Below are 14,619 nucleotides of genomic sequence, written 5' to 3'. Positions count from 1 at the left end.
CACACACAGGGGGAAGGGAGAAAGGGAGAGGAGAGAGAGAGAGTTAAAGTGTGTGATTGTAGCTAGATTTTGGCAACCAACTGCTAAGTAGTAGATAAATAATGAAGATGATAGAAATTACTCCTTTCTTGATTCTGTAATATGCTAGTTGAATACCTTTTTTAAAAAAAAATGAAAATAGCTTTTTTTTTCTCTACTAAGAACCAAAACCAGATTCTAAATTAACTATTTCTTTCAGATGCAATATTTATCTATAAAGACTTAATATTGCCACTTTTGCCACTTTCCCTGGTACATTGGGTGGTTGGTGGGTGGATTTTTTTCTGTGTCTGGAATACTCAAAAACATTTCATTTTGCTCCAATGAAAAATGGATGACCCAAACTAATTGTATTCCGTCAAGGTGTAACTAACATGAAATATACCATCAGACATACTGATTGGGGATGTATTTTCTAAGCAATAAAGGAAACATATTTCTGATCTTTCTGCATCTTTATGTTCAACAGAAAAGACACAATAATGTACCATTTTGTGTTTAAATTAATCTCGGATATCTCAGTTGTGTTATCTAAACTAAATTAAAAAATGAAATCTCCCTCAAAAGAAGCTCAACTCCAGGTGATTTGGAGAAGGCCAGGTTGTTCTTTTGATTATAATATAGTCATTCTTGACTTTTCAGCTGAGTCTACCCATTTCGGATTTCCTAGTTCAAATTGTCCAATTTTTTTTGTTTTGTTTTTAAATCAGTGAAAATCTGTTGCGACCAGGTAAAAAGGGAGCCACATGAAGCCCCAAATTTCTAATGACTTAATTTTCTGTAAATAAATGTGAGGAAATTTGTTTGCTTTACCCCACAAACCCCAATAAATGGAAAGATAAGGGAGATGTATGAAATCATAAAAAAAATCTTAAAAAAATATATCTCTTGGGCAATAACCCATTTCATGATCATAATTAACCTCATAATTGTTGATTTGTTGTAAGTTATTTGCTATATTATTTTTTTTCTGGACAAAGTGTGTCAGTTAATTTAAACTAAACCTTTGTGCCAAGAAAATTGTGTGGGAAATGAACTAAAATGGAAATTTAATTTATACTTTTAATGCAATAGAGAGTAGATTGAAATATTTCTAACTGTTAAATGCTTAAGCATTTCAGATGGAAATGGTTTCCGAAGCTTACTTGTTCTGTTTTCCTCCATCCAAAGATACACAAAACCTACCCTTTTGTATTCTCAGTTTCTGCTTTCCTGAAAAAAATATTGTATGGTTTTTTTCGATGTTAAGAAATGGATTCTAATGAGCAAATGCTTATGTTAGAAAAAAGGGCCTAGTTTTTCAAGTATCACTAGCTTATTTTTGCTGCAATAGCTAAATCCACCTTCAGATTCTTCACTGAATCTTACACAAAAGCCCTTTGTATTTGTCTCTGCAGCAAAATGCAGGATTTCATTCAAAGTCCATACTGCAGAAAAAAGATGATGGGGTGTTGACAAGATACACAGCCTGGAAGTCTGAGATTTCAAATGTTCTTTTCATTAACAGATGTGTTTTGGCTACCAGAAAGCAATCATGTCTTAGATCAACCCTTCTTTAGATTTAAAGATAAAGCATTGGCTTCAGCTACAGAACTTAATCACAGATAGTGATGAGAAATTCCTGAAGACAATAGTCAATATTGCCATAACCTTTTTTACTACATAAATACACACATACACACCAACACAAATCTTTAGTCTAAATCTCGCAAGCTGAGATTAGTGTCAGTGTGACTTTGGTCTCTATGATATATATATCCTTGGCTGAATTAAATACAAAATAATTGGAGAATATTTCTTGAGGTTGCATTTAGTCCGCTCATAGTTGGAGAAGACCATTCTAAATCAATGGGACTTAAGTACCTAAGAGTTGGCTGTCTTCTGATTTTCTGAAGCCACTTTTTATATTAGGGGAATCAAGGACCACAGCAAGGCAGGAAAAGGATGCAAGGTAAGCATGATGTGATCATGTCATGTCTATCAGAGGAGCTGAAATTTTGCATTGTGTGCATTTCCACTGTGTCAAGTTTCCACTAGAGCCAGTTTCCAGAAATTCATAAAACTGTATTCAGCAATATTGCAATGGAATTTGGCTTCCTCCTCAAAGGTATCTAGAATGACTTTCTCCTATTCCCAATACAGCAGAAGACCAAATGCAACTCTGCGTCCCAAGTTGCCTTCATTGAAACTGAATCATGGTTATATTTATCTAAATTAAGACCTTCTAGATAACATTTTCCCATCCTCTCATTTTCCGTCCTTGAGTGGGAAAGCCCAACAAGGAATTATACTTGCATTCATTTGAACACAAATAAAATAATTGTAGCAGCACTATTTTTTTCAGTGTCTACACCTCTAAAAAGAATTCTATTACATGAAAAAATGTGAAGAAAAAGATCAAGATTTGGGGATCCAAGCTAACAAGGTTAGGGAAATTGGGACAATGGTGCACAAAAGCATGTCGGCTAGGAATTCTGAGAATTACAATCCTCATATTTATGGATATCAGAAGTATGGAGAAGATATTTTTTTTTTAATGGTAATATTTGAAGACTGCTAACTTCTGCAGAGACTACTAGAAGGGTCATGAGTGATCTCATTGCATTCAACAGTAACAAGACTTAGCATCATGTCTAACTTTGTCCCAAATCCTGAGGAACATCACTCTAAGAACAGGAAAACCATACCTGTGAATAGGATAAACTTCAGTTTATCCATTCAACTTCTACATTAAGCTTCTGGTATAATTTCCATTGCGCCTCCCCCCTCACCACCAAAAAGGAAGATAAAATATATTAATGCTACACAGATTCTGTATTTACTTTAAAGAGAACATCTATAATTCATTTTAATTTGGGAAAATGGTATCATTACACGTTGTAGTGCATACTTTGAGCACCTGTGTTTATGAGCATTAACTAGTAAAAGTGTTAAAAATAACAAGTATCTGTATGTGCGTTAGTAAATGCAGGAGAGAAAACCTTATAGAAGTGATCATATGCACATCTACAAGTGTTTAATAAATATTTTTCACTCAATATTTAATACCTTTCCCTGCAGCTTTTAATGGAACCCAACAGGCTTTCATGGCAACAATGCCAAACACAAAACTGAAATTATCTTCATTTGAAATATAAAGCTGTCACCAGAAATAGTAATTTATTGTCATGTTAACAAAAATACCATATAAAAAGCATGTCGTTCAATCCCCTTTCCATTATAGTAATCTCTCAGCTTCAATTCAGAAGTTATATGGAGGCTTGTTCTATATGCATGACAACACAAAGCACAGAAAATTCTACTCTTCTTTCTGATCCCAGGCAAACAGATATAAACTTATAACTGGATCAATATGAGTTGTATGGAATTATGGATCTCAAAATTCCCCAGACAGCATGGCTTGCTGGGTAATTCTGGGAGTTGAAGTCCATAGGTCTTCAGGTTGCCAAGGCTGGACATCCCTGGACTAAAGCAATGGTTTTCAGCAAAACTGGATCCAAACAAAAAAAAGAAATATTTAGAAATTCCAAAATGTTGAGCATTTTGGAAGGTCATCCCTCCCCACCATTAGATGGAAAAGTGTTGTCATTTTCAAAATGTTCCGATTCCTGCTCTCAACTTACTGCAAGTGATCTAAGGGAACACTATCCAACAAATTCCTAGCAAATTTCCCAAACTCCTCATTTCCCAGAATTATTTTAATGATGAAACTGGATAAAAGCAGGGTAGATCTGCAGCACAGAAAGGATTCCCTTTTCAGCTAATTACCATTTGCAGTCGATCCATGAAAGAAAGATGAGCCTTCAGGAATTAGCTCAGAATTTTAGGATGGTAAAAGAGCAGAAGGCAGATGGAGTCTTAGCTTCACCTTGAGAGTGGCATTTCAGTTCAACGTTAGTAAGAGATTTGTATTTGATGAACTCTTTGAGAATTATTCATGTTTGCTAGCTTGTTGCTGCATTATGGACATCACTAGAGTTGTTTTTACATGTATGCACTTGCTGGCACACATTGTTTAAGTGCTTCTGACATATGCATTTCATTTATGTTTAGGAGCTCTAAATGCATTTCTTGGGAAGAAATCTTCTACTGTAAATTGGGAAGAAACACATGACTCTTCCAGACTGAAGAGTAATGTAATCAGTAGAAGAACTGAATTCAATAGAAACAGCACTTAGACTTATATATTGCCCCACAGTGCTTAACAGCATTCTCTGGGTGGTTTCCAACGCCAGCATATTTTCCCCAATAATCTGGGTCCTCATTTATTGATCTCAGAAGGATGAAAGGTTAAGTCAACCTTGAGCTGATCAGGATTGAATTCCAGGCTGTGGACAGAGTTAGTATGCAATACTGCATTCTAACCACTATGCTGCTATGTGTTCACTGCTATCAAACCTCTGCTCCTGCTTTATCAGATATTAGATAATGTATACTAATTACTTTAAATCAAATAACTATGGGAATCATGAGCTCAGAAGAGACATTGTGCCTATCTCACCAAGGTACTATTACCAATTCTCAGATGAAACCTAACAAAACATATGCATACATTTTTCTTGAAACAAAATTCCTTGAAACTATTTATGTATGCATATCTTCACAGATTTTTTTGAATCTAAACTCACATCATCAAAACTTCTTTAATTCTCTCACAACAAAAACATGCTAAAAGAATACATACTGAATGTATTGATTAAGGCTTCTATGATAAGAAAAATCAAGAAGACATTTCTGCACTTACTATTTCTTCTCTACTGGTTTTCTACCCAGATGAGTAACACCCATCTCTCTTAATGTATTGCCTAGTGGGAAAGAGGCATATGTTATGTTTATATACTTGAATCTCTGCTCAAGTTATCAATGGCTTAACTGCTGTTTCTAAGTAAACAAAAGGCAAAAAAACCCGAACTATTGTGTATTTTCTCAAGAAATTGATTTTTGTCTAAATTGTAATTGGTTCGTGCATGGTATCAGATATGCATATTTACATGAAATGACAACTTACAGACAATATTTGCTGCATTGTCAAACTCTTTGTAATACGTTCCAAAATGAAAGAGTTGACTACACGAACCAAAAGATCATATAGAGCCGTGATGACCAACCTATGGCACGTGTGCCATAGGTGACATGCAGAGCCATTTGTACCGGACGTGAGCCCCAGCCAAACTTGCCTGCGCTACACATGTGTACGTCTCCCAGCTGATTTTTGGCCCATTTGAGGGAAGCTCTGCAGCTTTGGGAGGCCAAAAAACAGGCCTTCTGGAAACACCAGAAGTGCCTGTTTTCAGCATCCAGAGGGCCTTTGGAGTTCAGGGTAGGCTGTTTTTGCCCTCCTGGAGGCTTGAGGGAAGCCTCTGCAGCCTCGGGAGAATGAAAAATAGGCCTCCTGGAAATACCGGAAGTGCTGAAATGAGCCCGTTTTCAGCCTCCAGAGACTCCGGAGGCTCCCGTAGAGCTTCCGGGAGGCCAAAAAGGGCATCCCCTGGGTTCCAGAGGCCCTCCAGAGGCTGAAAACAGGCACTTCCAGTATTTCTGAAAGGCACATTTTTTGGCCTCCTGAAGCTACAGCAGCTTTCCTCGAGCCTTGGCAGGGCGAAAACGGCCTCAAATGAGCCAAAAATCATCTGGGAGGCATGTGCAGTGCTGATAAGGGGCAGAGAGTGTTGCACATGCAGATGCATGGGGGTGGGGTGCATTGCATTGTGCGTGCCACCACGTGTGTGCTATCGCATGCATGTGCGCTTTTGGCACACCACAACAAAAAGGTTTGCCATCACTTATATAGAGATTGCACACTAAAATAATGATATTCTGAATTGTTTGTTGCAAACAATTGAGGATGAACAAGGCATATACCAGTCTACTCTTTTGTTGGATACTTCCTCTTTTCCATTCTATCCTTTCTTCAAGATACTCAGCAATCTTATTATTTTATTTTCAGAGGAACCTCTGAGAAGTAAATTAGAGAGCAATAAAGATGTTTTGTTTTAGATCATCATACAAAGCAGATATTTCAAGCAAGGTTCCTACAAAATTCCTACAATTCACTTAGTACTTCATACAAATATGCCCTAGGGAATTTGCTGGGCTACCAAAATCATCCAACAATGACACACACAAACATTAAAACCTGTACTGTTGTGAAGTTTGGGTTAGTATTTGACCAAGTCTCATATTAGAACGCTATAATCTCGTAATGGAACATCAAAGTTTTTTTCAGCCTCATACAAGAGCTGTATTATTATCAAATCTATATGGTTGAATCTATGGTTCAACTCTGAGCACTGTGACATCACAATATACCCCAATGAGAATAATAACTCTTTCAGATTTATAAATACTGATGAAATGATATTACAAATAAGAAAAAAAATAGGGCCATATAATTATCTGGTATGTTGGAGATAACTTACTAACAATATGAGTTTGTTCTACAAAATTATTATCCCTTATAAGGTGGCTCCGTACTATTCCTTTGTAAGAGCTACAGAGGTAGATGAAGAGAAAAATTAAGACATTTGGAGTTTAAACAAATAATAGAAATCTCTCTTTTTTTTAATAAGGAGATATTTCATCTTGGCCAAAACCGTGACAGCTTGGAGAGCAAGCACCTAATCTTGTTTTCCATTATGGTGGAGCAGTAGTTCAAAGCAGACTGCTAGAAGGCTCTTTTTCACCCGAAGCGAGCATTCACTGCCAACACGGTATTATGTAAAATAAGTAAACAGAATTAGATTGGGATAATATATGCTTGCTCTCTCTCTCTCTTCAGAGTCAATTTGCAGAGATCAGCTTCCCACAAGAGGCTTCTAAAAAGAGACGGGACAGCCATTTGTCAGAAATAGTAGAGGTGCAACGGTAGTATTCTACCGGTTCAGCCCGGTTCTGCTGAGCCGGTAGCAGCGATGAGCAGCAGAGACCAAACCAGTTCTCTCTGCCACTCTGCTGTTGGGCCCGCCCGAATTTAAAACGCAGCTGCTTTGTGGGGCACAGAAGAGTCCCACTTGGTAGCTGCTGAAGCAACCGGGATTGTGCAGGCTTGCAGGAAGGGAGTTACAATGCCTCTGCACCTACACAAACACCTCTGCGCCTGCACAAAGTGCACATTTGGCACACGTATGCATGCAAAGTATGTGCACGCAGGCAAAGTGCTCCCACCAAACCACGCCCATTGAACCAGTGGTAAAAATATTTGAATCCCACCACTGTACAGATAGTCCTTAACTTACTACCACAATTGAGCCCAACATTTTTGTTGCTAAGTGAAACATTCGTTAAGTGAATTTTGCTCCATCTTACGACCTTTCTTGCCACAGTTGTTCAGTGAATCCCTGCAGTTGTTGAATTAGTAACATGGTTGTTAAGGGAATCTGGCTTAATCCCATTGACTTGGCTTGTCAGGAGGTTGCAAAAGGGACACTACCAACAGTCATAAATATGAGTCAGTTCCCAAGCATCTGAATTTGGATCACATGACCATGGGGATGATGCAACGGTCGTAAGTGTGGAAAAACAGCCATAAATCACTTTTTCTCAGTGTCGTAACTTTGAATTAAGTGAACTGTTATAAGTCGAGGACTACCTATATAGCTCCCCTGCAGGAGTTGGGCTAGATGACCTCTAAGGTCCCTTCCAACTATGTTAACTGTTACTGTTAATTTATCTGTACAGTAGTAGGGATACCATGCAAAATAAAGTTGCGGGACCTAGAAAAAGAGCTTCTCTGTCATTTCCCTCCCGTGTTATGGGACATCTTCTCCCTCACTCTCCTGGCCTTCCACAAAGGGGTCAAAACCTGGCTGGGCAGCCTTGCCAGGGTGGTAGAGAGAACCATGCATCTGTGGGGCTGACTGGCTCCATGATAACCCCACTCCACCCTAATCTGTACAAACTATTGCTAAATAACACTTAGCAATTGCACTTATATACCACTTCAAAGTGTTTTACAGCCCATTCTAAGTGGTTTCCCAGAGTCAGCATATTGCCCCAACAATCTGGGTCCTCATCTTATCCACCTAGGAAGAATGGAAGGCTGAGTGAACCTTGAGCCCGATGAGATTCAAACGGCCGAATTCCAGGCAGCCGGCAGGCAGCAGAAGTAGCCTGCAGTACTGCACTCTAACCACTGCACCACCACAGCTCATATAAATGCCCATATTGGAATTGTTTACCTTTTTGAAAATATATGTTATAATTGTATAATTTTAAAAAATAAATCTTAATTTTAATATTTTAATGTCAATGTTTTTTCTCCCTTAATGTTTTGCATCACCAATTCCCCAATTTTCTCTCTTCCCTACCCTTTGGGTTTTTTATATTTATTAGCCCCAAAGGGAGATGATTCTGAATCTTGTTTTAGGTAAAGAAAAATAAAATAAGAAAGCAACCTGGATAAAGATTAGTTGTAGAGGAAGAAGCAACTGGGGAGGGAAGTGAAGAAAAGAGAAACAATTGTTTAGTAATTGTACCAGATAGTGAACATTTGTAAACACCCAAATAATAAATGGCAACTAAAATATTATTTTCTGACCAAATGTACATATTTACCACAACAAAAGTCTTCAGTGTAAAACTGATTAAGACCTGGTCAGTTTCAGGCAGCAGCTACCAATATCTAGGTTCTATTCAATTAAATAAGATTACAGAACTGAGCTCATTAATTTGCAGTTAACACTTTTTCGGGAAATTTTGTGTTAGGAAGAAAAGCAGGAAGAGATAAGTTGTTTAGATAATTGCTCTGCTCTGCTCTGCCAGGAGTGAAAAGCGGGGGGGTCTTTTTCACTCAAAGTGATCATGGACATTCTGTTTCTCTGTTTAGGTAAGGAAATATCTTTGAAACAATGATTCAAGGGAAATGGATTGTCTAGTGATATATAAACACATGCAAAATGATAGGGACTTTTGAAATATCTGCAGTAATGGGGGAAGGTTGTTGCTTTAATCTTCATTAGAACACGAGAAAAGGAGCATTTCAATCAGACCAAATTTTAGTACAAAATTAGATGCTTTCCTCACAAATGTTGGAAGAAATATCCAGTTCCAGTTCCAAGCTGGGAGAAAGACACTGGAAATAAAATGGAGGCTGTGGCTGATTGGAAAGAAAGATTCCATTTATTGATGAAGTGGAACCACCAACCACATGTGATTCTAGGACAGCTGACAAAATGGAGTTGAGAGTGGGTGGGTTTTTATACCTTCTGGATTCCTGTGCGGTCATGTAGGGGTCATGGCTGTCCCTATAGGCAAAAGAGGATATGCAAATTCTAGGTGTTTGTCTGAGCTAATTTTGTCAACCTTTTGTTTGTTGCTTATCTGAATTTCTGTCTTGACCCAGTCTTTCTGAATGGAATACCAAATCTGCATTTCTAAAAGCTGGCCTCTTCAGTTTCTGCTTGGGGCAGGGAAACTGGGACTGATTTTTGCCTCCCTTAAGGGTTTTTTTTTTTCATTTCTCCTTTAGGGGAAATATTTTATCCTGCCTTTTTTAATATTTCCCAAAATATTTCATTCTTTGGGGGGGGGGGCTTCCCACACAAATAAGATACTTTAAAAAATCTGCAGCACTTTTTTTTACAAAGATAAGCAGTACAAAGATTAATAAATAAGCTCTCTGGTTCTCTTACTTGCTGTTTCAGACCTTCATGGAGAGTTCAGGTTTCCTTCCTTGCAGAAAAAGATTAACAAACAATTTTGGTGCAGGCAGGAAGGGTGGAGAATGGAGAACATCAACTACCCTCCAAAAATAATTGAAAAATCAGAGCAGGAATGCTTCATAAACTGGTAAATCTAGCTTTCCAGAGAGACTCCTTTGCTTTTTATCAGGTTGCATTATGGATCTTCGTAGTCCAAATCAACAATAACTAATATGAACACATTAATTGCCACTGACAGGAGTTGTCTTCAAACAGAGAAACTTGCTGACATTTAAAATAACCACCAATAAAATACATTTTTTCTCCTCATGTTTTTTTTTAAAAACCTTACTGAAATATTTGGTGGAATCTCTTGACCCTCTTTTTGAAGCAGTACAATATACCTGAGTGCTTTAGAGAGATTCCTTTATTTAAAAAAATACATTAGAAGGTATTTTTCCTCCCTACTCAGGTGACCTGCCTACTACTCCATATTTACACATATTTGCAAATGGATTTGGAGCCATATTTTGGATGTGCCATTTATGCAATACATCTGACAACCACACTGGACGTATCTATCACTTTGCAAGAACAGGCAGATTACTCTCAGATGGTGTTATCAGTAGCCACAGGCAACAATATTTCTGGCAATACTAATCTTCTGCCCACCCTCCCCCAGCAAACCTCAAAATTTTCTTCTCTATCACAGTTCCAGCGTCTTGCCATCTCACAGGACTTGAAATGACACAGTTTCAACACACCAATAACAGCCACTTAGCTCAAAATACACTGGTGTAGCCTCAAATTTTTGCCATAAAGAATAAGCTATTAGCAAAACAAAGACACCACAAAGTCAGTCTCTTTATGAAGCATTTAATTTCTGCTTCCTTGAGTTTTAAAATCCTAAATCAACACAGGGCCCATAAAATCAAATGTTTAAGTTATCGAGCAGAAGGGAAGTTCTTGCCAAACCCCTGCTTCTCATTAACCAGGTTTCCTGCTTTTCTAATGAAAAGGATCTCAGACTCTAGATAGGAGCCTTCTGTTTTGTTTAATAGTTACAATTTAATAAAGCAGATATAATCCAGACCTCTCTAAACCTTAAGGGAAACATAGATTGGATAAAATCCATATGTGTATTTTCAAATCTCTTTCAAAAGAAGCTACTGCTTTTATCCTTCTAGGTCCAAAAAAGATATCTACATAAAGCAGCTTTCTCTTCTGCTTAATAACTGTTTATTTGATGAGCTGCATAGGACTTTATGCACATATTGGATATCAGGCTCACAATCAACCTGGAGATGGGGTCCAAGAGGTGGGAAAACCTCAGAAGATTTAGAGAGTCAATTAGGATGCCCTTTCAAATGTCATCTGGGCTATTTAAAGCAAATTAATGTATGGTGAGATGGAGATCACGATAATCAAGCAAGCAGAGCAAAAGGACTGAGATTTGGATCGTGCACTCTTCTGATACTCCATTCTATTAAACCAGCATCTATTAAATGAATGTGTGAAAGTTTTACACTCTATTTTGAAGAAGGTAAGAATGTCACTAAGCAGCATCTGAGAATCAAGGAAGTACACCTAGAGTCAACCAATTTATGCAGACAAAAAGGGCATAGTAATTTAATTATTAAATAACTATTAAACAACAAAATGGTCAAATGTTTGTGAGAATTAAATTACTTAGTACAAAATTTCCGAGCTCTGTAGAAAATCCACAAAATGTGGTGCATTGAAATTTTATAAAATCTTGTAGGATGTTGGCCATTTTTAAAGCTATTATTATCACTAGTTGTCATATTTAGGAAACACTCATCTCCCTCACAGAGGCACTGTACAATAAAATATGCTGTACAATAAAATATTAAAGGCTTAAAAGCAGTATCTAAATTTTAAAAGTGGCAAGAGATGTTAAAAAGTTGATTAAAAAGCAGGAGGAAAAATTTCAGGTCAACCACCAGTCTCAAAGGTATGTGCTCATCACCCTAAGCAAGGGTGCAGAGCCATGTTTTACACCTTTATCGAAGCTAAGAGACTGAGGGTCCATCTCACTTTTGCAGTGGGTGAGTTTCACATGACGTGGCCAATGGCAGAGAAGACTTTCTTCCTGGGCCCCATCAGTCAGAATTCTGGTGATGATGATGCTACCTAGTTTGGTTAATGAAAGGCCTGCATAAAAGCAACTAAGGTCATATAATTCTTTGGTTGATGGTGTCCACAACATATCTTCTCTGCCTCACTGGGTGGAATAGACTGATGCAACTGGATGAAGAATGTTACATTTCATTGAATTTCATACTTTTTCATGACCATTTAAAAGTGCCACAGAAGAGTTCCTTGCCTATCTTCTTTCCATTCTTCAAGAAAAGAGAACAGTATTATGTCTTTGTTACTTAGCTATTAAGACATGCATAAAAGATTTTCTAGTTTTAGATTTTATATTAAAAATCAAAGTTTAACAACTGACTAGTGTTCTTAAAATAAACATCCAAACCTCCCACTCTCCCTTCATGGAAATAAATTAAAAAATCCATTCTTCAGTTATTCAAATCCATTCTGAATTATGCTGCAAAATGTTTACCACTCAGCTTTACCATAGTAAAAAAAAAAAAAGCAGATTTTCAACACCAGATTCAGGACAACTCAGTAAGTAAAAACTTCCCAACTAGAAGTATTCATCTGGCCAGCAACTTAGAGGGGGGAAATCTACTACTTTCTACAAAGACAAGACAGGCCTTTTAACTGAGACAAACTGTTTGAATCCAACAGAGGTGTTGAGCACAAAGTCCACATCCATGTGCAGACAAAGTTATACTCATGTAAACTGAGAGACAAAGTTTGCATTCTTCGATTTTTTTGAATTTGCAATCTAAGCTTCACTGCTTGTATGTTGGAAATTAAAGATAAAAATGGCCCCAATCATCAAGAAGAAGAGTGATGTTGGAAACTTACTGTCAATTATTATCTGAGCTTCTGAACCACAATAAATGGCAAACCCTCTGGGTTTTTGCAATCCCAGTCATCACAAGACTTCTGAGGTAATTGCATTCCTTCTGACACAGGCAAAGGATACTATTTGGTGACAGATGGAGAGAATTTGGCATGTCATTTCAGAGTTTGGGATGGTTGACTTGTCATCTGAATTTCAGTGAGCTGTCACAAGCATCACTGCCAATTAAACCGAAAACCTTCACTCTTAAGAAAATCTTTGCAACTGTCTTTTCCCTGTCAAATCAGACTAAAGAATAAACAGTGAATAAAGAATAAACAGATCTCTAAGGTGTTGAGATCTTTATTCTTATTAACAATGTGGAGAAAAGCAAGATGGAAAGTCATTGTAACATGACATATCATGATTAGATTCTTACTTGTACTTTGTTATAATGTGATTTGCTTGTTTGTGGCTTAGAATGAAGTCTGACCTTACCACCGTAAGCATAATTTAGGTTTAACACAAATTATGAATTCAGATCTAGAAAAAACAGTGCTATCAGTCATCTGAATCTGGTAATTTATACTCCATAATTATAAAGCTGAAGATCCAGAAAATCACAGATTTATAGATGATATTTTACTACAGACATTTACTTTCCACTGTCATTCAGACGAACAGTAGGTACAATATTATCCAAGGCCACCAATGCACTCTTATTTCAAAAAACAACCAGGGCCTTGGATGAATTGTCCATCAAAGATTCTGGAAGCTCCCAACTGGTATCTGGAAACCAGGTGGATCTATTGGGGTGACTCAATCTAATTGTCCTACTTTCTTGAAGGAAGAGCAATATTAGAAAGCTTCAAATTAACCAGAAGGTGATCTTACCATGATGAGGGATGGATCTTAATGTCCCACACCTTTTGGATTATATTTCATCTGCTCCATTAAAACCATCAAACAGCTCAATAGGGATATGACAACATTGCAGGGAACCATTGTTATTCAATCATTCTCTAACATCTAACTTCACAAAAATCATATTACATCCACTCATCAATGACACACTGACTCTGGCCACTATAACAGTCCTCCAAATAAAATAGCTATACAAATCACACCTGGGATTGCAAGCTAGTGCCAAAATTAAAAAACAGAGGACTTATTTCTCCCACCATACATGCTAGATCATCCTTCTTATCAATGATATGTTCATGGATAATAGAGGCTATATTAGAGACTAACCTGGTATTACTGTACATAGCAACTGTCAGAGGCCAAGACTACTAAGCATTTGGTGGCCTAGAATCTGAAATGAATATGGGGACCTAGAAGTGGGAATGATGCTAAGGTCTTTATTGTCAATCCAAATGATCTGCAGCAATGGTTTCAGATGATATGATGCCAGAGGACTGTGCCTTTGAAAATTAGCATTATCAAAGCAAACAAGCAAACAACCGATACAAACTCAAGGTAAACCTTGAGTCTGAGATTGCAGAAAATACAACTTCAGCAACAGAGTGGTCAACACCTGGAATGTTCTATCCGACTCCATTGTTACAGCCTCAAACCCCCACAGCTTCTCAAACTGTCTACTGTGGATCTCACTCCATTCCTAAGAAGTCTGTGAAGGAGTGGGCATATGCCCACCAGCATGCCTATTGTCCCTGTTTTACTCTCCTCGTTTATCTGTATTTACTTTCTTTGTTCCTGTTTATGTTCATACCTATACTTGTTATTTTGTACATATTTGACAAAGAAACAAATAAAATAAATAAAAAAATAAAATAAAGACTAAAATAATTTTATTTGACAGGGAAAATAGAGGGAACAATTGCACATTCTATATAGTGATAAAAAGAAAAATTAAAGAAAGATGTTCTTGGGAATTTGATACATTTACTAAAGATAGGATAATGAAGAGAAAAATTTCAAGATGCGGCAAATATTAGCAGAAAAGCAGTGAATGGTAGGTGAGTTGTGAGAATGTTAGTCGAAAAA

The 14,619-nt window shown here is 37.3% G+C and overlaps 1 long non-coding RNA gene across 2 annotated transcripts in view; it reads right to left on the bottom strand.

Moving 5' to 3' along the window:
* The window catches only part of LOC148125893 (uncharacterized), a 184,699-nt gene that overhangs the window by 122,277 nt on the left and 47,803 nt on the right, over nt 1-14,619 (bottom strand). The window lies entirely within an intron of this gene.

The sequence above is a fragment of the Pseudonaja textilis genome, chromosome 4 (genome assembly GCF_049901715.1).
Source record: "Pseudonaja textilis isolate UNSWEBS1 chromosome 4, rPseTex1.2, whole genome shotgun sequence".
Classification (NCBI taxonomy): Eukaryota; Metazoa; Chordata; class Lepidosauria; order Squamata; family Elapidae; genus Pseudonaja; species Pseudonaja textilis.
This window is presented reverse-complemented; position numbering and strand designations above follow the sequence as displayed.